Source organism: Pogoniulus pusillus, chromosome 11 (genome assembly GCF_015220805.1).
Source record: "Pogoniulus pusillus isolate bPogPus1 chromosome 11, bPogPus1.pri, whole genome shotgun sequence".
In the NCBI taxonomy this organism is placed as follows: Eukaryota; Metazoa; Chordata; class Aves; order Piciformes; family Lybiidae; genus Pogoniulus; species Pogoniulus pusillus.
This window is the reverse complement of record NC_087274.1, coordinates 18,438,665-18,446,165: the sequence shown is the minus strand read 5'-3', so window position 1 is coordinate 18,446,165 and position 7,501 is coordinate 18,438,665. Positions and strand designations below refer to the sequence as shown.

Here is a 7,501-nt window from a genome sequence, read left to right as displayed (position 1 = left end):
AGAGGTCACTACTGAGCAATCTCTAGCCCATGCAGAAGGAGTATGTTATCTTGGCAACATTTCAAATGCCTGCTGACCTGAAAAGTGAAGGACTAGAGACAAGAGGTTAAGTAGCTTGGTGTGCTGAACACACAGCATAATAGCTCCTTTTTACCTGTCTTGAATTTCCATCTTTATCTCTCGTGCAGCTCTTGACAATAAATGCCATATGTTTTATTGTAATAGATATTACTGGCAAAAGGCAAACACATTTCCAAAGGATTTAATTTGTTGCCACAGGAGGCAATGCAAATAATTGGAGGTTAAATACAAAGAGACAAAAAGAAAGCTTTCTTGTTAAAGTAAATACAATCTCCTTGCTTTGCATTCCGCTTTAGCAGGTTCATGAATATCCTTGTTTTCTGTAACCTTGCAAGTTATTGAAAGAGATCTTTCATTTGCTTCTACTCTTTGTAATTTCCTCAGATATTCTATTTCCTTGCATCTGCAGAAACTGAGCTGTTTTTCCGTGTGCTTGACAAACCACCAACATCTGCATGTGAAAGATTTCAGAGAGAGAAGAAACAGTAAAAAAAAAAAAACACAAACCCAGAAGATAGAAACCTTTCCTAATCAATTTTCCTTTGATTTTCATATGCTTGTGTAATAGGATGTAGATCTTTTCTGAAAATGTGTTTAAACTGAGCAAATTCAGATTTGATTTCTTGACACTAGAGAACAAACTCAGTGAAAGGAGTGCTCTGTCTTGCTCAGCAGCTGCCTCAGACTGAAGCTCTGTACTCCTCAAGGATTATATTTGTACCTTCCTAGAAGAACCAGTCAAATACTGGCCTTGATTTGAGAACTTGAAACAAAAATACGGAGTTATGCGGGTGTGATACCCACTGGAGGCAATACCTGTAACTGGAGGGTCACCAACCAGCACACCAAGATGGCACAGCTGAGTACCTACTCAAGGTCTTGCTGCCCCTGTGCTCTGCACTGGTTAGACCACACCTTGAGTACTGTGTTCAGTTCTGGGCCCCCCAGTTTAGGAAGGACATTGAGATGCTTGAGCGTGTCCAGAGAAGGGCGACGAGGCTGGGGAGAGGCCTTGAGCACAGCCCTACGAGGAGAGGCTGAGGGAGCTGGGGTTGGTTAGCCTGGAGAGGAGGAGGCTCAGGGGTGACCTTATTGCTGTCTACAGGACCTCCTTTCTGCTTTCACACACAGAACAGTTGGTAGCTCTGTGCCTTGGTTTCTTGGTGACAAGATTTGTCAACTTTTACCAAATAAGGGAAAGGAAGGCTCAAAACCTATCCCTACAAAGTGGAGCAAGCTTCTCCCCGGTTTCTCTTGTTCATTGTTCATGTAAATCAGGTGCTCCAGACTGAAATGTGCTTTGTACAGGATAAGCTGCAGCAGTTGCCACATGCTGTGCCCTTTCCAGGTGGGAGGAGCTGCTCTCCAGGGAGCTCCTATCCCCATTTGCTGCTGCTCAGAGGAACTCAAATCCACTGCTTATAGCACTTTGCACAACGCCTTACACAGCCTGGGATGCTGCCCATGCCCAACAAACACACATAATTTCCAATGAATGAAGGGGGTTGCTTCCCTACTTCTGCTCCAAGTCTCTGGGGAGCCCCGGGACATGGATACCAGACTCTGTCTCCCCTGTGACTAGGGGATGACTGAGCTTTCCTACCACAAATAAAAGTGGACCAAATAAATGTTGTCCTTAGCCCACCCACAGGGAGACCCTGACAGTAACTCCTGACCTGCTCCAGATCAGAGGGTTTGCAGAAGCCCATGTGGTGATGTTATGACCCTAGATAAATGGTAGTGTTATCTCAGCGTTCATGGATAACTACTGACAGTTGGCCTTCTTGGACTGAAAGGGAAAGTCCTGAGCTAGCTGTCAGTGTAGACAAGTAAAGGTGAAGTAAAACAGGGAAGAAATCCATGGATGAGCCTGAGATGTTTTGAGTGAAGACAAATTTAATGCCTTGGGCTGCAGTTGGGAGCAGTAGGAGTGATTCACTCTCTTCCCTAAATTATACCACTGCGTGGGGCACGCATCAGACATTATTAGCAAGCTCCCAGTTATTCCAGAAGTTAGTATGCTGTGCCAACTCATTACTTCCTAAATAGCTTCAGTGTCAGTGCTAAGTGGTGACTTAACTGACTGCTGACATTCACTACAAGGTCACTAAGCTCAGTCTATACTTAGGAGCACTTTGGTGCTGCAAATGACATGGAAGTGATTTCATCTATCCACATTTTGATGAGGATAATAGGAACAGAGTGTGAAATATTCTTAGAATGGCTGGATTTTTTTTGTGCAAGGGGCCAGAAGTGATATATTTCTTTTTTTGCTCTCCCACCACAGTGAGGAGCTGAATACAAGAAAAAAAAACAAGAAACTTTTTCATTGTAAGAGTGACCAAGCACTTGCACAGGTTACCTAGGAATGTTATGGAGCCTCCATCCTTGGACATCAAAAGTCCTCTGGAACTGGTCCAGAGCAACTGACTCTAGGTGACCCTGCTTGGGCAGGGTATTTGGAGCAGATGACCTCCAGAGGTCACTTCTCATCTCAGTCAGTCTGAGATTTTCTGCTCTGGCTCAGTTCATTAGCCTTTCTGATACCCGAGTACATTGTTCATCCTTCCTAGCATAGGCCTCAGCAACATGGACCAAGATGGTAGAAAACATAATTAATATTCAGCTCACTAAATAGAACCTGGAGAAGGAGTCTTAGGAAAGCAAACACTGAAGAACTCCAATAAGGAGTTGAATAATATCTGAAAGGTGAACTTTTCTGCATTTTATCCTAAGGAATCCAGGATGCCTCTGCTGGTGTCTGCAACAAGCATAACGTTTCTCTCTGCAGAGAGACTTGCACAGCTCTCTTTACAGTCAACATATTGCAAATAGATTCTTTGCTGCTAGTGCTCACTGAAGAGAACCTCCTCAAAAGGCTCAGTGCCCATATTCAGATGAGGAAAAAACATGGACAGCTCCACCTGGCAGCCAGGAGCTTTCAGCATCTCTTATAAGCCCACAGATTCAAAGGGTAATTCTCATACTGCTACTCCTAAAGCACATCAGCAAGTAAATCCCTCCTGGCCCCTGCTACTACTAAAGCTGTGCCTATCTGAAGCAGAGAATCATTTTGGTTAAAAAGATCATTAAGTCCTAAAGCCCCAGGCATTTTAGAAATATTCCCTGTAACTACTGTGTATCAAGCTACAACACAGGGGGTACCACTGCCATGGTCGTCTGAGGTCCTTTCCAACCCCTAACGTTCTGTGACCCTGTGATGTTCAAAGCCCTAGTCCCATTTGCCAGAACAGCCTAGAGTAGAGCAGGACTCTGATGTCAGTGCCTTTTTAAAAGAGCTTTTTAATATATTACTTTCATGGATAGGTAGTTCAGCATTTCCCTCTGCATCTTCCATGAGGAAACTGGGCTCTTTATTGAGAAAAAGGGTCCCAGAGCTTCCAGACACCAAGCTGCAAACCCATTTTTTTTTCTCCTCTGCCCACTACACCAAAGGATCAGGATTTGTGCCAGTTTGGCCTTGTTGATAGTCCATCAAAAATATTAAAAGGCAAATTACCCCCATCTGACCTGCAGATGTGGAAATTAGTCTCCCTACAACAACAACGATAAATATCTCAGCTGTCACTTCAGGGAGAATGGTGTAAGAGTCCTCACCTCTGGGCTTCAGATGTCATAACCTCTCAGTGATTAGGAAAACAGAGGCAAATAAATGGGGAGCAAAGGGGAAAGAAAGAAAACTGAAAGAAGACAAACTCTCTATTAACTTCCATTTTACCCCCAAATCTGTCTTCATCCATATCTGAGAAAAGCAAAGGAACCAATCACTATTAGCTACTAGCCTGGAGTGGGGAAGTGCATCTGTAAACTTGTACACCCTGTTTCAAGCCAAAGATGGCAAGAAGGCACCTCTTCTCTTGGCTTAGGTCAGGTACATCCTTAAAGCACTCTGGGACCCATAGAGCTGCCACAGCGCTGGAGCAGGCTGGCTCGGGCACAACAGCTGCCTGCATCTCTGCTGTCATGTGGGGTGGAACTGGGATTCAGCATGGCCCTCACCACACACTTGTCTCCCAGGATTTCCTTATCATTTCCCAGCTCCAAAAGCTGCAAATGTCTGAGGGTTTTCTCCTACCTGCATCCATGTTCAGCCAGCAGCATGGTCCACGCTCATCCAGCCTGTGTGGTGATGGAGAAGGAGAGACCCTAAGTCCCAGCTGTGTGAGGTTTTGTAAGGCAAACTCAAAACAACAGCTTTCACTTTTAAAAAATAATCATAAAAATCAAGTGGTAGCTACTCCTGTGAGAGAGGCAGATGCAATAAGTAGGTGGGGAGTAACTGCAGGACTCTGTGGTTACTCACTTCATTAAGTCTTAATTGTAACGATTTCAAGGTGCAACCCCAGCACCGTAATCAGATCCCGAGGTGACAGAGGCACAGATAATTGTAATGAGCCTTCCTCCAAAATGAAAGGCCTGCAGTTTTCTCCCCAGATACTAATGATTCAAAGCAGAGTCAGAAAATGCTGTCAGCAGGAACCAGGAGAAGCTGGGGGTCCAAGGAGACCTCCAGGGTACAAAGTTTACAAACAAATAGTAGGCAGATGCCATTAACCACAGCTGCTAATTTAACTTCTGTTTGCCCTTTCTATTTGAAGTTTGCTCTCACAAACACCCCAAGTGAATCTGCACCAACCTGGCCTCATCACTGCTCTGCTTTCTGTAAAACTCTAGCAAAACCATTTACCATACTGGCAAGATCAGAGGGAAAGGAAGTAGGGGAGACTGAACAAGGTAAGGGTAGTGCTGCCTCATCCTTCCATCGGCCAGCCCGGGCTCCATCCACACAGACCCCACCTGCAGTGGGTGGTGAATGCTTTCTTGACCACCCCCCCCGCTTTCTTGACCACCCCCCCACCCCCCCCCCCCCCAGCCTTTCGTTCATGGGACTAAAATGGAGAATTAACTGTCAGGGCACACCTGCAGCTGGAGGATGAGTCAGCCCCAGGGGGCTGCTGAGTCAGAAGAACTGCAACAGCCACTGAAGTTGGAAAATGAGCATTCTTGTACAATCCAGTGCTAATGTCCGAGCAGGAAATAGAAATGAACTTTGGAATAGAAGTCAACAATTGTAAATGAATAAAAATGGGAGCAAGGCTACCAGAAGCCCTTCATTCTGGTGATGTCATGGTTCCCAAATGCCCTTCAGAAATGCAAATTGCCTACAATGTAATAAAAAGGGCATTTTCTAGAGTGTGCAGAGCTTGCATAGTTTAATTAAGCATAAACTAGGGTGACTCTGGAAAGGAAAATGATGTGGATTGCATTCTCTGAGTGACCTTGGAAAGGCACTTAGATACTTTCTCTACACAGCAATTAAGTAATCTCACACTTCATATGCTGTCACTCCTATTCCTTCTCTTTATTTAGAAACATGGGTTTTGTTCTCCCTGATTCCCTCATCTCACATTGATTTATCTCTGTGCTTAGAAAATGTGATTTGTTTCCTTTAAGGTAACAAAACATTTGTCTGCAGCCTCACCATTTCTCGTTTCCTAATCTCTGCTTCAATATTACTGATATTAAACTTCTGCCACCTGCCTTCCTTGCTCTCCACCGAACTCCAGCTAGGCTGCCTCGCTGATGTGACAAAATGGAAATAAGGCCATAACTAGAGAAATTTCCCATGACCAACCTAGTAGCCTCCAGTGATGGAATGACTACATCAGTGGCCAAGAGAAGAGCTATGGATGTCCTCTGTCTGGATGTCTGCAAGGCCTTTGACGTGGTCCCTCACAACATCCTGCTCTCTAAATTAAAGTGATACAGATTCAGTGGGTGGATTGTACAGCGGATAAGGCGTTACAGGATCACAGGATATTAGGGGTTGGAAGGGACCCAAGGAGATTAAGTCCAACCCCCCTGCCAGAGCAGGACTACACAGTCTAGCACAGATCACAGAGGAACACATCCAGACAGGCCTTGAAAGTCTCCAGAGAAGGAGACCCCACAATCTCCCAGGGGAGTCTATTCCAGTGCTCTGGGACCCTTACAGTAAAGAAGTTCCCCCTTGTGCTGAAGTGGAACCTCCTGTGCTGCAGCTTACACCAGTTGTTCCTTGTCCTATCAGAGGGAGCAAGTGATAAGAGCCTGTGTCCCCCCTCCTGACCAGCTCTCAAATGTTTATAAAAATGTATTAGATCCCCTCTCAGTCTTCTCCAGACTGAAAAGTCCCCAGTCCCTCAGCTTCTCCTCATAAGGCATGCCCTCCAGTCCCCTAACCATCCTTGTAGCTCTCCCCTAGACCTTCTCCAGCAGATCCTGAATAGGTTGAAATAGGTTGGATGTTTGCATCCACACATTGGTGGTCAGCAGCAAAATGTCCAAAACCCCCCAGGGGTCTGTACTGGGACCAGTAGTAATTAACATCTTCATCAATTACATAGTTGGATCGAGTGCACCCTCAGCAAGCTTGCAGACAACACCAAGCTGAAAGGGGCAGTTGAAACACCTGAAGGGTAAGATTCATACAGAGGCAGCTGGATAAGCTCAAGAAGTGAGCCTGTGTGAACCTCATGAGGTTGAAAAAGGACAAGTGCAAAGTTCTGCATCTGAGTCAAGACAGTCCCCAGTGTCAATCCAGGCTGGGGGGGTGAAGAGATTGAGAGCAGCCCTGAGGAGGACTTGGATGTACTGGTGGATGAAAAGCTGGACACCAGCTGGCATCATGCACTCACAGTCCAAAACCAAGCATGTCCTGGGCTGCATCCAAAGAACTCAGTGCTAGCAGCTTGGATCCATTTCTTCTAGGTTAGGGTGTGGAAAAAGGTCTCATTAATTCCTGGCAGCAAGTATAGTGCCAAGTGGTGGTGGTGGTAGCAGCTCAGGTCTGTAGGCCAGGAGTGAATGGGACTTAGGAGGGGTGAGAGGGACTCCCTGCAGCTGTTTCTTACAGATCTGCCTTGCCCTTGGGCTTTCAATCAGTCTCTGCTCTAAGTTCTCCTTGAAATTCAGAGAGAAGTGACCATCCCTGCGTTGCTCTTTGGGATTGCTTTCTTCTTGGTAAGGAGGAGGAATGGAAACTTTTCAAAGAAGATTTGAAGAAGGTGGTAATGAGTGGAAGAAAAAAAAAGTTCAGCTAGCAAGGGCAAGGAAACTGAGGGAGGTCAGTGGAGAAATGGTGCTGAGTTGAAGCTGATGTTTGAGCTCTGATGGAGTTTCAGTGAACCACACCACAAGGGCTGGTGACTCATAAAAAGGTGGGATACCCAGAAGGAAAGCAATGATCCCGGAGCAATTGCATCCCATTACGGCATGTCAGACACGTCTTTGATTGCACAGGCCTGTAATTAGTTACAGAGAATTGCCCTCTGTGAAGAAAGAAGAGGAAACAAAAAGAATTGGTCCCTGTGGTAGTGAGCAGCAAGATCAGTGGATAATGCTCAAGGAATGCCTTAAA

At 45.6% G+C, this 7,501-nt stretch overlaps 1 long non-coding RNA gene across 1 annotated transcript; it reads right to left on the bottom strand.

Moving 5' to 3' along the window:
* Nucleotides 1-246: 246 nt before the first annotated feature.
* On the bottom strand, nucleotides 247-4,927 carry LOC135179757 (uncharacterized). Its single transcript, XR_010304106.1, has 3 exons — nucleotides 4,739-4,927; nucleotides 4,178-4,221; nucleotides 247-532 (listed from the first exon to the last, which is right to left on the bottom strand). It is a non-coding gene; the product is annotated as an uncharacterized LOC135179757 (long non-coding RNA).
* Between the last annotated feature and the right edge of the window lie 2,574 nt (nucleotides 4,928-7,501).